Source organism: Pinus tabuliformis, chromosome J (assembly GCF_031772625.1).
Source record: "Pinus tabuliformis cultivar Carrire ecotype Pingquan chromosome J, CPIR1, whole genome shotgun sequence".
Lineage (NCBI taxonomy): Eukaryota > Viridiplantae > Streptophyta > Pinopsida > Pinales > Pinaceae > Pinus > Pinus tabuliformis.
Genome location: NC_142295.1, coordinates 1,583,533,865 through 1,583,554,060, shown reverse-complemented (window position 1 = coordinate 1,583,554,060; position 20,196 = coordinate 1,583,533,865). Strand labels below are relative to the sequence as shown.

At 39.2% G+C, this 20,196-nt stretch overlaps 1 protein-coding gene across 1 annotated transcript in view; it reads left to right on the top strand.

Moving 5' to 3' along the window:
• LOC149233535 (Zinc finger, C3HC4 type (RING finger) family protein) overlaps window positions 1-20,196 on the top strand; it is a 357,687-nt gene that overhangs the window by 18,400 nt on the left and 319,091 nt on the right. The gene's annotated exons all lie outside the window — the stretch shown is intronic.

The window sequence follows — 20,196 nt, the reverse complement described above, 5'->3', positions numbered from 1 at the left end:
ACTATATATCGCAGAGAAGGCACAATGATTCCTTGGAGGCAGAATGTTGGAAACTCAGTTCATTGAGCTGGGGAAAAGGCATAGACATTACTTCATTGGATTGTGCATGGCATTGGGAATATGTGAATGTTAATAGTGAGCCTCTCGGAACCTTGAACTTCGATAAAATGTCGAACATGCTGCCATTGTATATTGAGATTGAGTGACAGGTTCCACTCGGGAGTCCTAATCAGCCCGCTTGTGAAATTCTGGTAATAGATGTATCCAATCTAGACCTTTCAGGCCATCTCTGCGAGAAAACGCTGAAAGAAATTGCAAGTGCGTCGAGGGAATGGGGTCTTTTTCAGATTGTCAATCATGGAATTTCGGAAGGGTTGATACAACGCCTACAGGGCGTTGGGGAAGAGTTCTTCCATCTTCCGCAAGAGGAAAAGGAGGCATACACTAACAATCCTGTAGCTGGTAATCTGGAAGGCTACGACACCAAGTTAGCTGCTAACCTTGACAATAAGCTCAAATGGGAGATTACTATTTCCACATGCTCTGGCCTCCTTCTCGCAGGGATTTCAACACGTGGCCCAAACACCCACAATCTTACATAGAAGTGAATGATGAATATGGTCGAAAGCTACTGGATGTGGTGAATAAAGTATTGGTTGCGCTTTTGATTAGCCTAGGAATGGAAGAATCAGCCATGAAAGAAGCATTGGGCGGCGAAAATCTGGAAATGGAGATGAAAATCAATTACTACCCTTTTCTGCTTCCCTGCCTCCGTTGTTCCCCAAAACAGGACTGCTGCCACGTTCCAGATAGAAAAATGCTCTCGCTTTTATGTGCCGCAAGTCAACAGGCAGGGACGCAGTCAAAACGGTGTGACTGCCCAGTTAATAAGTTTATATATATATATATATATATATATATATATATATATATATATATATATATATATATATAAACATATAAAAAAAATTGTTATATATATATATATATATATATAAACATATAAAAAAATTTGCTATATATATATATATAGTGTTATATTTATAACCATTATATGAAGTTATATTTATAACTAATATATTATAATTAAAAAAAAGGGGAGACAACCTTGGACTCAAAATAGAGTTAGTAGCGAGCGACCAGTGACGGAGACCTTCGACCTTCCATATGCCGAGACGACAACATCAAGGACAATTGCCAGCAATATAGCTTTGAGGATAAAGCTTTTGAAGGAAGGAGCTATGTTATGAATATAATTCATAACAAGTAAATAAATAAAATAAATATAAATATTAAATAATCAAATATTAATTAGGTTAAATACTCACTAAGTTAAGTGAAAAGGCATTTCTAAAAGACATGCCCATTCACGAAAGGACACCTGCTTAGGTATATAAATGCGGGTCCTCATTGTAACATTCATTACTTACATTTTTATATATATTAATAAATTATTATTATTAAATTCCTTATATTTTTACATTCAAGTCTACAAGCTATCAGTTTTTATGCTTCACCTAGGCAGGTGCCCCTTCATGAATGGTCATGTCCTTAGAGACATGCCTCTTCTATAGTAATCACTAATTAATCATTATTATGATTGTTATATATATAAAGGTGTTTAGGGAGTTGGTATGTCATTTAAAGTGGGAGGCATAAGTGTAAAAGTAAACTTTTATTATTTAAATATTTGGAGTTATAAGGGTTTGTGAAAGTTTTTTTAAATCGAGGTTTTCATTTGAAAAGTTTTTTATTAAAGAAAAAATAAAAAGAAATAAAGAAGAAAAAGAAAAAGAAGAGAAGAAGAAGAAGAACAAAAGAATATGATAGTTTTATAATTGAAGGCTGTTGGAAGTATTTTGAAGTTTTGTAAAGCACTGAAAATTGCTGCGAATCTTGAAATTAAACATCTTTGCAGTCCTCTTATCATACATGTTGTAATAAAATCATCTTTTCATTTTTGCTTCTTGTCCTAAACCACCCTGAAATTGAATAAGGGGGTCTAAGGAGGTCATCCTAGTCATCAAAGTCAATCCTTGTAAAATAACTTTAGGGTGCAGAGTTGGTTATACTCGACGCCCTAAGGTGACACAAATCAAGCGAGCATGACACATAAGCATATAATCAAGCCAATGAGCACATGCCAACGTGTCAAGTGAAAAGTGAGTAAAGGGGGAAAGCATCTACAAAATGCATCTCCGGAAATTAAAGATTTGCAAGAGTGCAACCATGAATTACACAATAAAATTAAAGTAGTTGAGTGGAAATTACAAAATCAAACCATAATTGATCAAATGGCTGACACACTAGCATCTGCAAAAGATCTTCAAAGAGAAATAGATATGAAGGATCAATTGCTTGATGCTCTTCAGACTAAATTAAGAGAAAAATAAGATTAGATTGATGATATGATTGATGCACCATCTATATTGCAAGTCGATGCAATTTGTGATACAAAACATTTAATACAAAAGGCTAATGCATATTGAGACACAAATGAATTCATCTAGACAATTGATGCAAGTTGTGGCATAATGGAGCTAATAGAGTAGAGTGAATCAACACGTTGTTCAAAATATGTTATTCAATGGTGTGATGCAATATGTAAAACATATGAAATAATGTTGATGATCGATGCTTCTCGTGATGCAAAAGACCTAATGATTGTAGATGAGGCACTAGGATAGAATGACAACAAAAACAACACCAATAGTGAATTTGAAGACAAAGAACAAGAAAATGGTCTTTCCATGATGGTTGTCAGTGCTTGGGAAGAAAAATGGCATGGATTGGGATACACCAAAGAAAATAGTTTTTATATTCTAGATTTCTCAAAACCAATTCAGTTTGTGAGTGCAACATTTTTTGAAGAAGTTAAGAATATTGATAAGAAGTGTTAGAATTTTTAAAGAGATGGTCATATGGAGAGTTAGTGTTTTGATCTCCATCCTTCTCCTCACTGTGGGAAGACAAATCACTTATCAGAGAAATGTCGAAAAGGAGAAGGCTAAAAAGACAGTTATTTATTGTTAAGTTTGGCAACTAGGGTCAAACTTCATATTGGACAGCTCATATTTTTCTTGGATTCCTCTCTCTGAGAGGTGTAGGATTGATCTAAAGATCATCCCATTCTGACATGTACAAATGGAATTATGAATTTACTTTGATTATGGACAAATTGTCAAGGTCGGCCAACAAACTTATGTAGGCTCATGAGGCCCAAGCGACGTGTCGCTTCACCCACCACGATTTATATAAATAGAGGAGGATTCCAACCTCATTACACGTATTTTCTTAAGTATTTTGGAGCTCGCAACTTGGAGGGGTTAATCTCTGTTTTGGCTGCAGATTAGAGGCAAACTCAATGAAGGAAGAAGAGGGCTGTTGGAGCACCTCTTGAAGACTGTTTGGGGCTGAAACGATCAGATGCACAGGCCGAGGTTATGGGTATAGTTCTGGGCTGTTTTGAGATGAGTTGTGGCTTATCTTTCACAAGACTGAAGGCCGCAGAAGGACTGGTGTATTGCCATGTGTCTGAGCTTGAGATAGGGCATCATTTTGAGAGCATATCATCTGAGTTTACTGTGGAGATGAAGCCGCACCAGCTAGGCAGTCTAGAGGCATGTTACACATATCTTCTATGCATATTTGTGTCGGCTTTTGCCTCTATCCTAAGGCCGCAGGTAGGAGTTGAACCTGTAGCAGTTGGTATATTGTTTGATGGATGAAAGGCCTCAGTTAGGGCCTTCCTTTCTGAGCCGTTGCCATTAAAAGGAGGCCACAATCCTTATTGCAGGTAACAGTCATGTGGAGCTATTGTTTGAGTGGGCCGACAAGGCTAGGTAGGCTCTCATACCCTTGCCGCAATCACTCCAAGGAGCAACACAGTGATTAGGGGTATTTTCTTTGGTTAGAAGATCAATCTTCCTTGCTGTAGCAATCAGATTGCTGTAGGGTCATTGTGAAGGTCTATAACAGTGTTGAGAAAGGACGTGAAGGGCAGCAAAAAGTGACAAGTGTTCTCATTGAGATTGAAGCAATCAAAAGGAGGTGTTTTGATCCTGTTATGTGAGACTGTGGTGGACTGAATGTAACCCTAACTTGATCAAGCCTCTACAACAGTTTGTCATCAGCTTTGCATTTTGAGCCATCTATTTATCTAAGTGTTGTACTATTGGATCTCTACACCAGCAAGTCAATTTTGACTGTGAATTCTTGCTCTCTCTCTCTGCTGATCATTTGATATTTATAATAAGAAGATTTGATCAAGGGTTTTCCCCATCTTGTGGTTTTTCCTTGGCTTGATCCATATCCTTGTGTTCTATTGTCTTGGCTTGTCTTCCTCATGTATTATTTATGTTCTTTCTTCAGTTACTGTCAATGAGATGATGTATTTGATTGCTAATGGAAATAAGATGGACTAATACATGGGCTGATGTAGATCATTGAAGTGACTCTGGAAATTGTAGTTCTTTGAAGTAACAACCCTTGCTCAATACTTTGAACAATTTGAGATCCTTCAACTCTGCCATCTTCAAATCTTGAACTTTACTATTCATATCATCAACTCTGAAGTAGAATCCTGAAGTGAATTGAAGGGCATTCATTAGCTATTCTCATACTGCATTATTTCAAGGACCAAGGGATATATTTTCAGCCTTAGTTATGAACCTAATTTGAAGCATGGATCCATTCAGATCTTTGAATCATCCTGGGACCAGGACAAAGCCATTTCAACTGTGAGAAAATTCTGAAGCAAGTCATGAAAATCAATATTAGAGTTATTCACTTGGCTTGATATTATACTAGAAATTTGCTTCAATAGAAAAATTTAGATTTCTTAATAGCTTACATTTATATGCCTGCAGTCCTATTGATGTCACTTAGGTGAGACAGTGGTTGAAACATTGAGGCTCAGAATTATGGTATGGATTAGCTTTAATTACGACAGACTTCCGAAGTAGTCCTTATTGTAAATGAGTCAGAGATATACCAGTTATATGCTTCTCCTTCCATTTTCATGGATGCATGCATGAGATTTTCGTCATCGTCATTGATGTCATATATCTCAAAGTATTCTTCTGCTTTATTTATCCATGCAACATTGTTTTTTTCGTTTCCATCGAATTTAGGCATCTCGACTTTTGCCCTTCGCTGGTATGTTGCTACTGGTTGAGCGAAAAAAGGGTGTTGATTGGTAAAGTTATCCCAGAGTTGCTTGTTTGTAAAGGCTGTGTTACTCGCTTCTTGGTGGGGTGTCGCTGATTTTTTTGGGGATTCAACTTTGTCATGAGAGTCTGTGGACTTAGTTGAATCTGACGAGATGTGTTCTTGATTCTCTTCACCTTCTTTTAGTAGTTGTTCGGGTGTACAATTCGACCTTTTACACAGACTTTTCAGCATTGTTAAGACCTTTCTGATTTCTGCTTCTGTCTGGACATGGTAATTTTCCATCTTTATTTCTATTCGATTTGTCGTATCGTGAAGATTTTTGATTTCATCAGCTTTCTCCCCAAGCTTGATCTAGAATTCATTTAATCTTTTATTGACCTCATCGTGGTTGCTATTTATCTTATGCTCTGCATCCAACAATTTTTTTTGGAAATCCGCCATTGTCATTGTCGACATTGAGCGGGTTTGCGGGCGCGTGTATTTACTTGCCAGCGAAAATATTTTTCCTCATTTTTTTTATTATTAGCTAAAATAAATTTTATACATATAAGTTTTAATTAATTAAAATAAATTTAATTAATTAAATTAACTTCTATATATATATAACTTTTCAATTAATTAAAATAATTTTAATTAATTAAATTAACTTTTATATATATATATATATAACTTTTTAATTAATTAAAATAATTTTAATTAATTTAATTATATATATTATATATAATATATAATATAATTAAATAAAGTTATGTAATATATATGTATAGATAACATATATATGAATTAATGATATAACTATATAATATACGTATATATAAATAAATTATATATAATATATGTTATATAACATATAAATATTTAATATAATTTAGTTATATATATGTTATAAATATATATATTGAAATGGAACGGCACAACGAATTTAAATGAAACGGCACGCAGAGAGTCAATGGCCACGATGATTGGTTGTACATGTGGCCAGAATCGAGGGTTAAGGACTGGTTGCGGACCACGTGCAGGGAATGGCGTACAGCGTGAACCAGTGGCTGGTTGCGGACGGCGTGAACCAGTGGCCGGTTTCTTAGACAGATTGCCGGATTTTTTATGGCTAGACAGTGGAACAACGAGGTATGATGTGTGTTGACAGTGGAGATGCAGAACGATGGCAGCGGAACAACGAAGATTTTAGGGTAGCGAAGCAGTGAGGAGTTGAGGGTTGCAAGCAGCGGAACAATGAGGGATTGATCTAGTGAGTATGGCACGGATAGGTGCTTGAAACCTGCACAGGCGAGAAGATTTGATGGCTCCGATACCAATGAAGCAGAAAACTTAAGATATATGCAGAAATTTATATATAAATATTTATTAAAAAGATGAATTACAGATGATGCTATTACAATTGCGGGTGCCTGGCTTATATACCGCCATGGACACCCTTTGGGAAAGGGCATGATCTTATGATCGTGCCCTTTCGTCTAATTAAAATTAAAATTAAATAATAACCCTAAGTTAACTAATTTTTTTACATAACATACTCTTGTGTCCTTTGTTGACAGATCTGTGGGTCACACTCTGTGAATTGCATTGGTCTTCCTTTTGGCGTATTTTATTTTCTGAGTCTCAGGTTTGATGATCATGGTGAATTTGAACTGGCAATGTCTTTGATGTTCATGACTGTAACAAAACCTTGATACAATGACCATGTTAACTGTAATTTCATTGTATAACAATGACCTGGATAAGATAATGACTATAGTGGTCTATGTGTTAGTGAAACAGTGACATTGAAGCATGACAATAAACTATATATGACAGTGACTTTGGTGTTGGATACAACAGTGATCTATTTAAAGTGAGACAGTAACATGACGGTGTGATATATGCAAATGTGCGGCATCTTTAGTAATTCTCATGACAGTAACTGAGATGATCCTATATGGCAACATATTCCTGATGATAATGATTACAGTATGCTTGTGAGTAACATGATTGCAGTAACCTATATGGCAGTGTGACAGTAACCTAAGACAGATGAATCTATTTGACATGTGACTTGGTATATGGCGTCGACTTTGACATGACAGTAAACCCTGGCATAACAGTGTTCTAGTATGACCAATTTATATGGGTGTATGGCAGTGGCATGAACATCTCATGTCCTGGATGGCCAATCATACACCATAACGTGAGGGACATCTACGTTTACTTTGCGTGTGGTACAACACAGCAAAATAAATAAATAAAGTTAAAAAAACCCTTCTAATGGGTCCTGGTAACCTTCTTGCCATCAATTAAACCATTAGAAAACATATATTGCTTTATATTCATCAATTTCTTGTGTTATTGGTGTTGGGCATTCATTTGCTATTGGGATTTGCTTTGGAGCTGAAATGTGAATCCTGATGTTATCATGTTATTGTTTTCATGGTCTTCATTGTTCAGTCACATATTTTATCTAGAACCTGAAATTTTAATCATTAGAATGTTTTGTCGAAATTTGGTACTGGAGGACAGGTGGTTCCCTTCGGCTTTGATCTTTAGCCTAGGGAAAAGTGTCTAAAAGAATTTAATTTTTCTCCTAAAGTAATTTTATACTTTTTATAAAGTTAAATCTAATTTCAAAGTGACTTTAAGTGATAAAGTTACTAAGTCTAATTTTAAAGTGACTTTTATAAAGTCAATGAAAAATTAGAAATGAAAAGTGACTTTGGAAATAAATGACTAAGTGGGTCTTTATTAAAGTGGGGTGAATTAAAAAATAAAAAGTGAGATTTAAATGAGCATTTAATCTCAGACTTAGATCTCAATCTATTTCAGCCATTGGATTTAGGATCACCCAAAAGTCACTTGGATCACCCAAAAGTCACTTGGGGTTAGATTAAAGGAGGAAAATGAGGAAAAGGTCATTCATTCTTTCATGAGCAGATTGGGAGAAGGAGAGCAAGAGAGATTTCTGAGCAGGGAGGAGGAGACAGCAGCTTGGCACACATTCCAAGGCAGTAGTTGAGAAGATTTGTACAGCTGGTTCAGCACACAGTGAAAGGCAGATTTTGGCACGATTTTCGAGGAGTGGTTTGCACAAAAATCGAGGAGCAGTTTGCTGATTTTTCTGCACGCAAAACGAGGGCCATACAACGCATTTATTGCAGTCCGTACAATGCATTTAATGCTGGACGTACAACAACATTTAATGCTGAAAGTGGGCATGAAAATCGAAAAGGCCGTACAACATTTATTGCTGTCCTGTTTGTTGTAATTTCCAGTTTGCTGTGAGACATGGGAAAAGAGATAAGTTGTAAATTTGCTTGCTGATTTTTTTGCTGAATATTTCTCACTGTGAAAAAGACATTTTCAGAAATAAAGAAGAGCTCTTGAACTGGTTTTCCCCAAGAGTTGTAGGGTTTTTTCCAAGGTCACATTGACCAAAAATCTCAGTGTTTAAATGTGTTTTAATGGCTGTTTATTACTGCTGATTTTTATTTCTGCAAGTTCCAGCATTATGTAAAATTTCCAGAATTTGTGTTTTCAACAAATTTATTTTTTCCAGCTTGTTAAAAGTATGGTTATGGGACAGGGCATTTAACTATATGGGAGAAATAAGGAGAAACTGAAAACCAGGGTGGGAAATGAGAAATTTCTACATGGTAGCAGAACTTGAGTGCTGAAGGGCAGTTTGAGACAACAAAAAGAAAAATTACAGCTGCTGATTTTTCACTCAGAAAATTCGAGCAAGCTGATTTTTTCATAAACAACAGTTTTATCTTTACTACAACAGTGCTATTTTTCAGTTTTAGGACAACAGGATGTCATTGGGATTGAGGGTGGAGGATAGGCTGGATGGGCATATAAATTACAACGTTTGGAAGGAGAGAATGCAGAGTATCTTTGAGGAAGCAGAAGTCTGGGATATCATGGTGCATACCACACAGAACCCTGTTGTTGTGCCTACTGATGCTACTCAGTTGACAACTTATAATAAAAAGAACAACAAGGGTAAGAGGCTGATTCTAGACGGAATCAAAGACCATTGCATTCCTCATGTGAGAGGAAAGAGCAATGCCCATGAGATGTGGACAACATTGTCCAATCTCTACCAGAGTACCAATGAGAACCAGAAGATGGTCCTGAAGGAGAAGCTGAAGAACATTAAGATGGGTAATGATAGTGCAGCTGGATATCTCACAAAGATTACTAATGTGAGAGATGAGTTGGCAGTGATTGGAGAGGCCATTCCACCCACTGAGTTGGTGCAGATTGCAGTGAATGGCCTCCTCCGTTCATGGTTGAACTTTGCTGATGGGGTTTGTGCACGTGAGACCCTTCCCACATGGGAGAGGTTTTGGGATGATTGCATTCAGATAGAGATCAGGAAAGGTCAGCTTGGGGCAGCCAAGCCAGTTGAGCAGGATGAGGATGTAGCACTGGTGGTAGGAGGCAAGAAAGGCAAAGGGAAGAAGCAGGCTTCCACAAGTAGTGGTGGGGGCAAAGGCAAAGGTAAAGGTAAATAGGGGAACACACAGAAGGACTATTCCAGGGTGAAGAGTTGGAATTGTCAAAAGATGGGACACTATGCAGTTGTGTGTCCGGAGAAGAAGAAGAAGGGGAAGAACCAGGACGTGGCGGTTTCAGCAGAGATTGAGGACTTTGCAGGTCGTTTTGACCGGGAGTTTGCGTTCACTACGTGTGAGTCCTCTAGTGCAGGATCACCTGCCACACAGGTTCAGAGGGAGCATGCTTTTCCCTTGATTAGCGGAGCATCTTTAGGTATCTGGTATGTGGACAGTGGGGCTTCATGTCACATGACAGGAGTCCGTGAGTACTTCTCAGAGCTTTCAGAGAGTGGCACTGATATAGAGGTAGTACTCGGCGATGACAGAGTTGTTAGAGCAGTCGGGGTGGGGACCCAGGGATGAGGAAGAACCTCATATCTGTCTCAACTTTGGAGGACAGAGGATATGAGGTACTGTTCAGGGGAGGACAGGTGTTGATGTATCCCAGGGGCACTCCAGCTGATTCAGCTAGAGTGATAGGTGTACGCCATGCAAAGGTGTACAAGTTTGCATTCCAGCCCCTTTTGGCATTGAGCAGTAGTACCGATAGCAGAGCTAGCAGTTCTGAGCTGTGTGAGATTTGGCACCGCAGGATGGGACATATGTATCATGGAGCCTTGAGGACATTGCGGGAGATCACTACAGGTGTGCCAGATTTCAGTACTGATCACTTTGATACTTACAGAGGTTATGTGATGGGCAAGTTTGCCAAATCCCCTTTTCCCAGCAGTGACAACAGAGCGACCGAGATACTTGATTTGATTCATTCCGATGTGAGTGGTCGGATGTCTCATGTTTCCTCGAGTGTATATGAGTACTATGTTTTATTCATTGATGATCACTCCAGGAGGACCTGGATTTATTTTTTGAAGACCAAGAGTGAGGTCTTCAAGCGGTTTCAGGAGTTCAGAGCTCTTGTGGAGACACAGACAGGTCGAAAGATCAAGTCCTTGAGGTCGGACAATGGAGGAGAGTACACCCTTGGAGAGTTTGTTGACTATTGTGCGGAGGCAGGCATTAGGAGGGAGTTCACTGTTCCTTACAACCCCCAGCAGAACAAGGTTGCAGAGAGGAAGAACAGATCCATCATAGGGGCTGCCAAAGCCATGTTACATGATCAGGGGTTGCCATTGTTCTTGTGGGCAGAGGCCTGCAACACAACTGTTTAGTTGCAGAACATGAGTCCGCATCGTGCCTTGGGGCACATGACTCCGGAGGAGGCTTTCTCTGGGAAGAAGCCTGCTATTGGTCATCTTCATATCTTTGGATGCATTACATACTCCTATATACCCAAGGAGAAGAGGACCAAACTAGAGCCCACCGCAGAGAAGGGTATATTTGTGGGCTACAGTGAGACCTCAAAGGTCTTTCGGATTTACATTCCTGCACAGAGGAGAGTTGTTGTCAGACGGGATGTGAAGTTCGAGGAGGACAGGGCCTTTAGGAGGTCACGGGAGTTAGAGTATCTGGATCATCTAGACCCTCAGCAGCAGTTGAGTCAGTCGCAGGGATCTAGTGGGAAGGGATCAGGAGGATCTGGAGGTACATCTATGAGGATGTCAGGTCCGTCAGTGAGCAGTGGCTCGCCGAGCCAGAGGGGTGGTGCTCCGGGCAGCATGCAGAGCAGTTCACTAGGGAGTCCACTGATGGACAATTCACACGGTACCTCAGCTTCTACAGGTTCAGGTGCCGGCAGGAGGACAGCAGACAGACAGTCAGGAGTTCATGCTACTGATGGAGATGAGGAGGAGGAGTTTCATTCTCCTATGGGGGAAGCATGCTCAGGGAAGAGGAAGCCCAAGTGGCTTCAGGACACCTTGAGAGATGCCACATCTGTTACTGAGCCGAAGAGGCCGGTCAGAGAGAGTAGACCACCTGAGAGGTTTTGTAGCTATATGGCGATGGATACCAGCATCCTTGACTCTGAGCCTTCTATCTATGAGGAGGCAGCTAGCCAGCAGGTCTGGAGAGAGGCCATGCAGGAGGAGTATTCTTCTATCATGAAGAATGATGTTTGGGAGGTGGTGCCGAGGCCTGAGGGCAAATCCGTGGTTACTTCCAGATGGCTTTACAAGGTAAAGCATGCTGCAGATGGCAGCATTGAGAAATTCAAAGCAAGGTTTGTGGCTAGAGGGTTCTCCTAGGTAGAGGGAGTTGATTATGAGGAGACCTTCGCTCCCGTGGCTCGATATACTTCGATCCACTCCATTATATCGATAGCAGCAGAGATGGGTTGGAAGATCCACCAGATGGATGTGAAGACCGCATTTCTCAATGGCTTCATACAGGAGGAGGTGTACATTGAGCAGCCACAGGGCTTTGAGGTGCATGGGAAGGAGTCCCATGTGTGCAGATTGAAGAAGACCCTTTATGGCCTGAAGCAAGCTCCCAGAGCTTGGTACTCCAGGATAGATACATATTTGCAGGGGATGGGTTTCACAAAGAGTGAGGCAGATCCGAACCAGTGTTGCACACATTGCGATCGGGATTTAATCGGCGCCGGGAAAAAAGCGGAAAAAATCGTTAAAATCGGGAAAAAATCGGAAAAAAGCGGGGAAAAATCGTTTGAACTTTGGCACAAAAATATTCATTTTTTTTCAATTTTTTTAATATCTAAACCATCTACAACATAAAATAAATACATTGACACATAAATATGATAAAAAAACTAATATATAAGATGTTTAATATCATTTCTAGCGCTAAAATCACACATAACATTGAATCATGTCCTGAATAGTAAGTCCTGAGTCCCAAGTCCAACTCAGCCTCAAAATATCAACAAAAAATATGATAATGTATCTCATCATGTCATAATGTCATATACAATAAAATGAAAGTCTAATCCTATTGATTTCCTTTGCCCCTCTTGCGAGAAAATGGCACAACTTTCTCTTTCCCTCTAGATGTAGAAGCTGGTGTCTGTGGTGGTGGAAATGGCAGTGGAGTCTGACGTGCTCTAGAAGCTGAAGAACTAGTAGTAGCAGCTACAGGAGGCTGAGGTGGACGGAGACCACGTCCTCTACTGGTGGTAGTGGTAGCCCGGGTAGCCCGGGTAGGCGGTGTCACCTCCTCCTCCTGCTCCTCCAACTCCTCCTCCTCCTGCTCCTGCTCCTGCTCCTGCTCCTGCTCCTCCTCCCCCTCCTCCTCCCCCTCATCCTGCACTAACCAATCCTCAGTGGGATCCATGAGAGGCCTCTCGGTCTCAACCCTCCATTCAGCAGTGGTGTCAATCCCATCCAATGAGATGGCTTCCGTATCAGGTGTCTTCTCTAGTTGTTTCACCCACAATCGAAGATTGTGGTAGACATAGACCATGTCATTAAGTCTATGGGACTCCAACCTGTACAAAGTTCATGAAATAATAAATTAATAATTAATATTATAAAAAAAATATTGTTTAAAACTTTAATGAATTCAAAAATTTATTTGGAAATTTGCAATATTTTAAATGTTTAAGTGTTAACCTATTGCGCTTCTTGTTGTGTATTTTTTCAAATACACTCCAATTGCGCTCACATCCCGAGGAGCTGCATGTTTGGCTGAGGATGCGTACGGCAAGATTTTGCAAAAGGGGTACTCTGCCACCATACATCTTCCACCATGCGTCTACAACAAAATTACAAATAAAATTTTAAATAAACATAAGAAAAAAATGGAATTTGAAGAAACAATGAAATTTGAAACAAAGTTACAAAGTACATACTACAAACTAAAAAATACCTGGGATTTTAACCGTCCTATCAATGACAGCCATCTCAAAGCCAAATGTGCCACCTGACAACTTATATTGCTCAATTTGTCTAGAGATCTCCATACGTTCTTCTGGAGATCTCACCATCTTCTGGACACAGGTTAATAATCCTTCCACGACCTCAACATCAAAATTAAACCCACATGCATAAGAAAATGCAGGGTTCAGGAAAAGCCCAGCAGCATGAATGGGACGATGGAGTGTGTTGTTCCATCGCTCATCAATGACGTTCCATAGAAGGAGTTGTCTCTGGAACCCATCATCTCCCTTGTCATCATAGTAGGACCGAATGGCTTCTTTGGCCCTGTCCATGGCTTCATACAAATAGCCCATTGCGGGCTTCTCACCATCAACCAACCGAAGAACCTTTACCAAAGGTTCTGTAACAGCGCACACCTCCTGCACTCCCGCCCAGAAGTCTTCCTGGTATGAAACTAGTCTGCAGACGGCCTCTCCTTCTGGTTTGCGGCTCATTGACGAAGCACGCCACTCCTCTGAAAGAAACATTCTCTTCAAATCCCACATAGAATTCAAGAGGGATTGAAGAGATATGAAACTCGTCGCAAACCGTGTAATGGCGGGGCGCACCAACTCTTTGTTGTTGGTGCATTTTCTGATCAAGCTAAGCACAGATGTGTGATTGTAAATAAATTTTGTGATGCTTTTTGATGAGTCAACAACCTCTTTGACAAAGGGAATTTTCCTAATGTCCTCTAACATCAAATCAATACAATGGGCAGCACAAGGTGTCCAAAATAAAGCAGGATGCCTGTCCATAAGCATTCTACCAGCAGCAACATAATTTGCAGCATTGTCCGTTATGACTTGGACAACATTTTCTGCACCCACCTCCAAAATAAACACATCCAACAAATCACATAAAGTTCTTGCATCTTTGATTTGATGAGTTGCATCAACAGATTTGATAAACATAGTCCCCTTGGGACAACTAACCAAGAAGTTTATAAGGGTTCTCCCCTTTTGGTCAGTCCAACCATCTGACATAACAGTGCATCCTGTTTGTGCCCATGATGCCCTAAAATCCTCCAATCTTTGGGTGCAGTCACGCTTTTCATCTTGAAGAAGCCGGCCTCTGAAATCATGAAGAGAAGGGAGTTTGTACCCCGGGCCAACACTGGCAATAGCATCAACAGTAGGTTGGAAAAATGGATTATTCCTTATAATGCTGAAAGGAATATCACTCCAGAGGAGAAATTTTGTCATCAACTTGTCAGCTTTTTCTTTTTCAGTTCTTTTTAGCATTGAACCAATAGTTGGTTGTGAACCAGGTGTGGTTCGAGGAACAAAATATGATGATGCAGCTACCGGATTGACTGACGCTGCAGTAGAACCAGTGCCACTTGGCCCACTTCCTTCAGCTGACCTTTTTAGTTGCCTTTTGAGTTCTTCTTTGGCCTCTCTAGTGTGCTCTAATTCTCCCAATGCTCTCATGGCTTTTTGGATAATTTCAGCATTTGTCTTTAGACAGGGCCCCACATCACGTCCAGGGATTTGTGCAAGGTGGAACTTCAACCTGTACACCCCCCCGAATATTTCCTTTCCACACAACTTGCAATACAAGTTTTGTCTATCATTCGGAGTTTTAGGGTCACCATATTCCCAGAAAGGATCCAATTTCCTTGGCATGTTTGTTTTTGAATTTTGAATTTGCAAAACTATGGAAAAATAAGGATTAGGAAATAGGAATTTAGGATTACATAAATGATAATACAAAATTACAAATTACAATTTAGCATTTGCAAAATTACAAGCTAATTATTTCCAAAATCCCAATTTCTAAACCCAAGTTACCCAACCAAATGCCAAAAAACAATGAAAATTCAAAAAAAATAAACAATGTTTAAAAAAAATGAGAAAATAAAAATAAAAAATTGGTTCTCATAGTCATAACAAATTACCCATCCCAAATCAATGAAAAATTTCAAAAAATTCTTTAAAAACAATGAAAACCAAAGTTTTTATAGAAGCAAAACCAAAAAAAATTAATCTACATACCTCTTTTATGGACAAATTGGTGATCTTGGCTTGGATTCCTCTTAAAAACGCTTCGATTCGCTCCCAAATCCGACGGAAACCCTTCAGCTCCTCTCCCTCACCTCTTCTCCTCCTCCTCCGCGCGGCGACAGCACAATGAATTAAAAAAAAATCGAATTTGCCATATAAAACCCCGCTGCCCGCGCCCTCCACGAATTTTTCACTAAAAATCGCGATTTTTTTCGAAAAAATCGCCATATTTTCAAAAACTCTCGATTTTTTCGATAAAAATCGTTATAAAAAAAAGTGGCGATTTTTACGCATAAAAATCGCGATTTGATCGGGTAAATGAAAAAATCGCGCTTTTCCGATAAAATCGCGATTTTAACAACACTGATCCGAACCTTTACTTTATTGTGATTGGTGAGGAGTCTCTCATTCTGGTGCTGTATGTGGATGACTTGGTCATTACAGGTGCAGAGAGACTCATAGAGCACTGCAAGAGAGATCTTGCGACGGAGTTTGAGATGAAGGACATTGGCTTGATCCATTATTTTTTGGGTTTGGAGGTATGGCAGGAGGAGGGGCATTTCTTCCTGGGGTAGGGGAAGTATATTGTGGACATCCTTAGCAGATTCCACATGGAGGATTGTAGACCTATGTCGACACTGATGATCACCAACTGGAAGAAGCTTCATGCTTCGGATTTCGAGTTGGTGGATCCCACATTGTACAAGCAGCTGATTGGTTCCTTGATGTATTTGGTCAAAACTAGACCAGATATCTGTTTTGTAGTCAACACGATGAGACAGTTTATGTGTGAGCCTAGGAAAGTTCACTGGGTGGCTGCAAAACACATTTTGCGGTACTTGCAGGGGACAGTGGATTATGGTCTGGACTACAGGCAGGGAGATGGAGTGAGATTGGCAGGATACACTGATTCTGATTGGGCAGGTTGTGCTTCTGATAGGAAGAGCACTTCAGGGTGCTGTTTTGGGTTGGGTTCAGCAGTAGTGTCATGGTTCAGCCGGAAGCAACAGTCAGTAGCATTGAGTTCAGCGAAAACTGAGTATATGGCAGCTAGTCTAGCTAGTTGTGAGGCTATCTGGCTTCGCAAGATGTTGTTTGGCTTATTTGGTCAGCTGTTGAGACCTTCAGTGATTTACTGTGATAATCAGAGTTGCATTAAACTCACGGAGAATCCAGTATTTCATGACAGGTCAAAGCATATCGAGATCAGATATCATTTCATCAGAGACTATGTTCAGAAGGGAGCTGTGAAGCTTGAGTATATTTCCACTGATGAGCAGGTTGCAGATATTCTTACCAAAGCCTTACCACGGGGCAAGCATGTCTACTTCAGAGACAAGATGGGTGTGGTGAGGAACACCTTCCTCGGTAAGAGGGAGTGTTGAAATTTGGTACCGGAGGACAGGTGGTTCCCTTAGGCTTTGATCTTTGGCCTAGGGAAAAGTGTCCAAAAGAATTTAATTTTTCTCCTAAAGTAACTTTATAATTTTTATAAAGTTAAATCTAATTTAAAAGTGATTTTAAGTGATAAAGTTACTAAGTCTAATTTTAAAGTGACTTTTATAAAGTCAATGAAAAATTAGAAAGGAAAAGTGACTTTGGAAATAAATGACTAAGTGGGTCTTTATTAAAGTGGAGTGAATTAAAAAATAAAAAGTGAGATTTAAATGAGCATTTAATCTCAGCCTGAGATCTCAATCTATTTCAGCCATTGGATTTAGGGATCACCGAAAAGTTACTTGGATCACCCAAAAGTCACTTGGGGTTAGATTAAAGGAGGAAGATGAGGAAAAGGTCATTCATTCTTTCATGAGCAGATTGGGAAAAGGAGAGCAAGAGAGCAAGAGAGATTTTTGAGCAGGGAGAAGAAGGAGACAACAGGTTGGCACACATTCCAAGGCAGCAGTTGAGCAGATTTGTACAGTTGGTTCAGCATACAGTGAAAGGTAGATTTTGGCACGATTTTCGAGGAGTGGTTTGCACAAAAATCGAGGAATAGTTTTCTGATTTTTCTGCACGCAAAACGAGGGCCGTACAATGTATTTATTGCAGTCCCTACAACGCATTTAATGCTGGCCGTACAACAGCATTTAATGCTGAAAGTGGGCACGAAAATCGAAGAGGCCGTACAACATTTATTGCTGTCCTGTTTGCTGTAATTTCCAGTTTGCTGTGAGGCATGGGAAAAGAGATAAGTTGTAAATTTGCTTGCTGATTTTTTTGCTGAATATTTCTGACTGTGAAAAAGGCATTTTCAGAAATAAAGAAGTGCTCTCCAATTGGTTTTCCCCAAGAGTTGTAGGGGGTTTTTCCAGGGTCACATTGACCAAAAATCTCAGTGTTTAAAATTTAAATGTGTTTTAATGGCTGTTTATAACTGCTGATTTTTTTTTTTGCAATTTCCAGCATTCTGTAAAATTTCTAGAATTTGTGTTTTCAGCAAATTTATTTTTTCCAGCTTGTTAAAAGTATGGTTATGGGAAAGGGCATTTAACTATATGGGAGAAATAAGGAGAAACTGAAAATCGGGGTGGGAAATCATAAATTTCTACATGTTTTTATCAATGTTACCAGACTCGGAATCGGCAATAAATCGGCGAGGCAAAAGAGCGAAGAGTTTTAATTGGATCGGGAAAAAATCAGGAAAAAATTGGTGAATTCAATAAATAAAGATATACACATATTGAATTAAAAAAATCATTTTTCATTGATATTCAATAAAGTCATGTCCAAACGATGCATAATATCAATAGATGTCCAAAATATCATGAATGAATAAGTATACCATATATGTTATGAGTCCAAACATAATCCAAAGCACTGAGTCTTGACTCCTAACCAATGACTACATAGAACCAGAAGCATTTCCTTCTACAAGTTTATAAAATACTGCATACTAATCAGTTAAAAAGCAGTAAATAAAATCTCTTGATTGTTGCTGAAATGATATGATAATGGTTTGGTACTGAAATATCTGACAGAGCACATGCTGAAGCTAACACTGGAGCACATTGCACACTACACCTCTATTACACTACGACTCTTAGACAGCGTAAACTGAAATTGAAACCATGCCTCTATTACCTTCTCAATGTATGAGTTGCGGTCCTGAGCAGTGAGATGAGAGTTATGGACCGATGTTTAATTTTTAACCTAACTAAACCTTGCAACGAAAAATGCGGGAACCCTAAAAGTTAAAACCCTTGCTCGCTCAGTTGAGGGCTAAAAATCGCCTTAGTGTCTTAAATCACAATTAATTAGTGAGTTGCAAGTCAAAATCATGTTGACCATGAGTCAAACTTGGTCAATGTGAGTTTGACTCGCCCAGAGTTTAATCGGATCGTTTGAGGGAAGAGCAGAGTTTGACTCGCGATTAATCGCGAGTGATCGGAGATTCATGTTTCACTGGTTTTTATATATTTGGGGCCAGCTCTTCTATGTTCACAACCCTGCTGTCCCCTGAAATTTATGTGGACTTCTCCACATATACTAGGTATATGTCCCCATATACATGAAGCTTGGTGTAACATAGGTTTGAATTTAGGTGACATTGAAGGCTGTACACTGCTAATGCTTCAATAATCTGGTCATTACATCTTATTATCACTTTTGGAGGGACGTTACCTTCTGGGCATATGTTCATTTGGACCAATGTTGCACAAAGCGCGATCGGGATTTAATCGGCGCCGGGAAAAAAGCGGAAAAAATCGTTAAAAGCGGGAAAAAAGCGGAAAAAAGCGGGAAAAAAGCGTTTGGCACAAAAATATTCATTTTTTTCCATTTTTTTTAATATCTAAACCATCTACAACATAAAATAAATACATTGACACATAAATATGATAAAAAAACTAATATATAAGATGTTTAATATCATTTCTAGCGCTAAAATCACACATAACATTGAATCATGTCCTGAATAGTAAGTCCTGAGTCCCAACTCAGCCTCAAAATATCAACAAAAAATATGATAATGTATCTCATTATGTCATAATGTCATATACAATAAAATGAAAGTCTAATCCTATTGATTTCCTCCAGCTCCTCTCCCTCACCTCTTCTCCTCCTCCTCCGCGCGCAAACAGCAAAATGACATAAAAAAAATCGATTTTCGCCTATTAAAAGCCCGCTGCCCCGTGCCTCTGCGATTTTTTCTGTAAAAATCGCGATTTTTTGGAAAAAATCGCGATTTTTTCCGAAAAAATCGCTATAAAAAAAAGTCCGCGATTTTTTGGTATAAAAATCGCGATTTGATCGGGCAGAGGAAAAAATCGCGATTTTCCGATAAAATCGCGATTTTATCGCGATTTTAACAACACTGATTTGGACATGAGAAGATTTTTTGGGGATATATTCAGTTCCTTAGCAAACAATAACACATTTCTTCAAATCTTCAAATGCCAATGCCAACAGACATTGACATCTTTTTCATAAAAACCCATGGCAGGCCAGAACATATCAATAAAAGAAATGCACATTTGCGGCCATTCAACAGGCACTTGTATATTTGTTGTTAACTTTTCGCACTATGCAATGAAAATGGTTTGGATTATTGATTTTTGTCTCTACTTCTATTCTATGGACATCCCTTGCCATTTGTCTACCATCTTTCACTGATTTTGCCTCTACATTAGACATATATTTGCATTCTTGGCTATAGTACATTTTCTAAGTGAACCCCTTGAATATTGAATGATT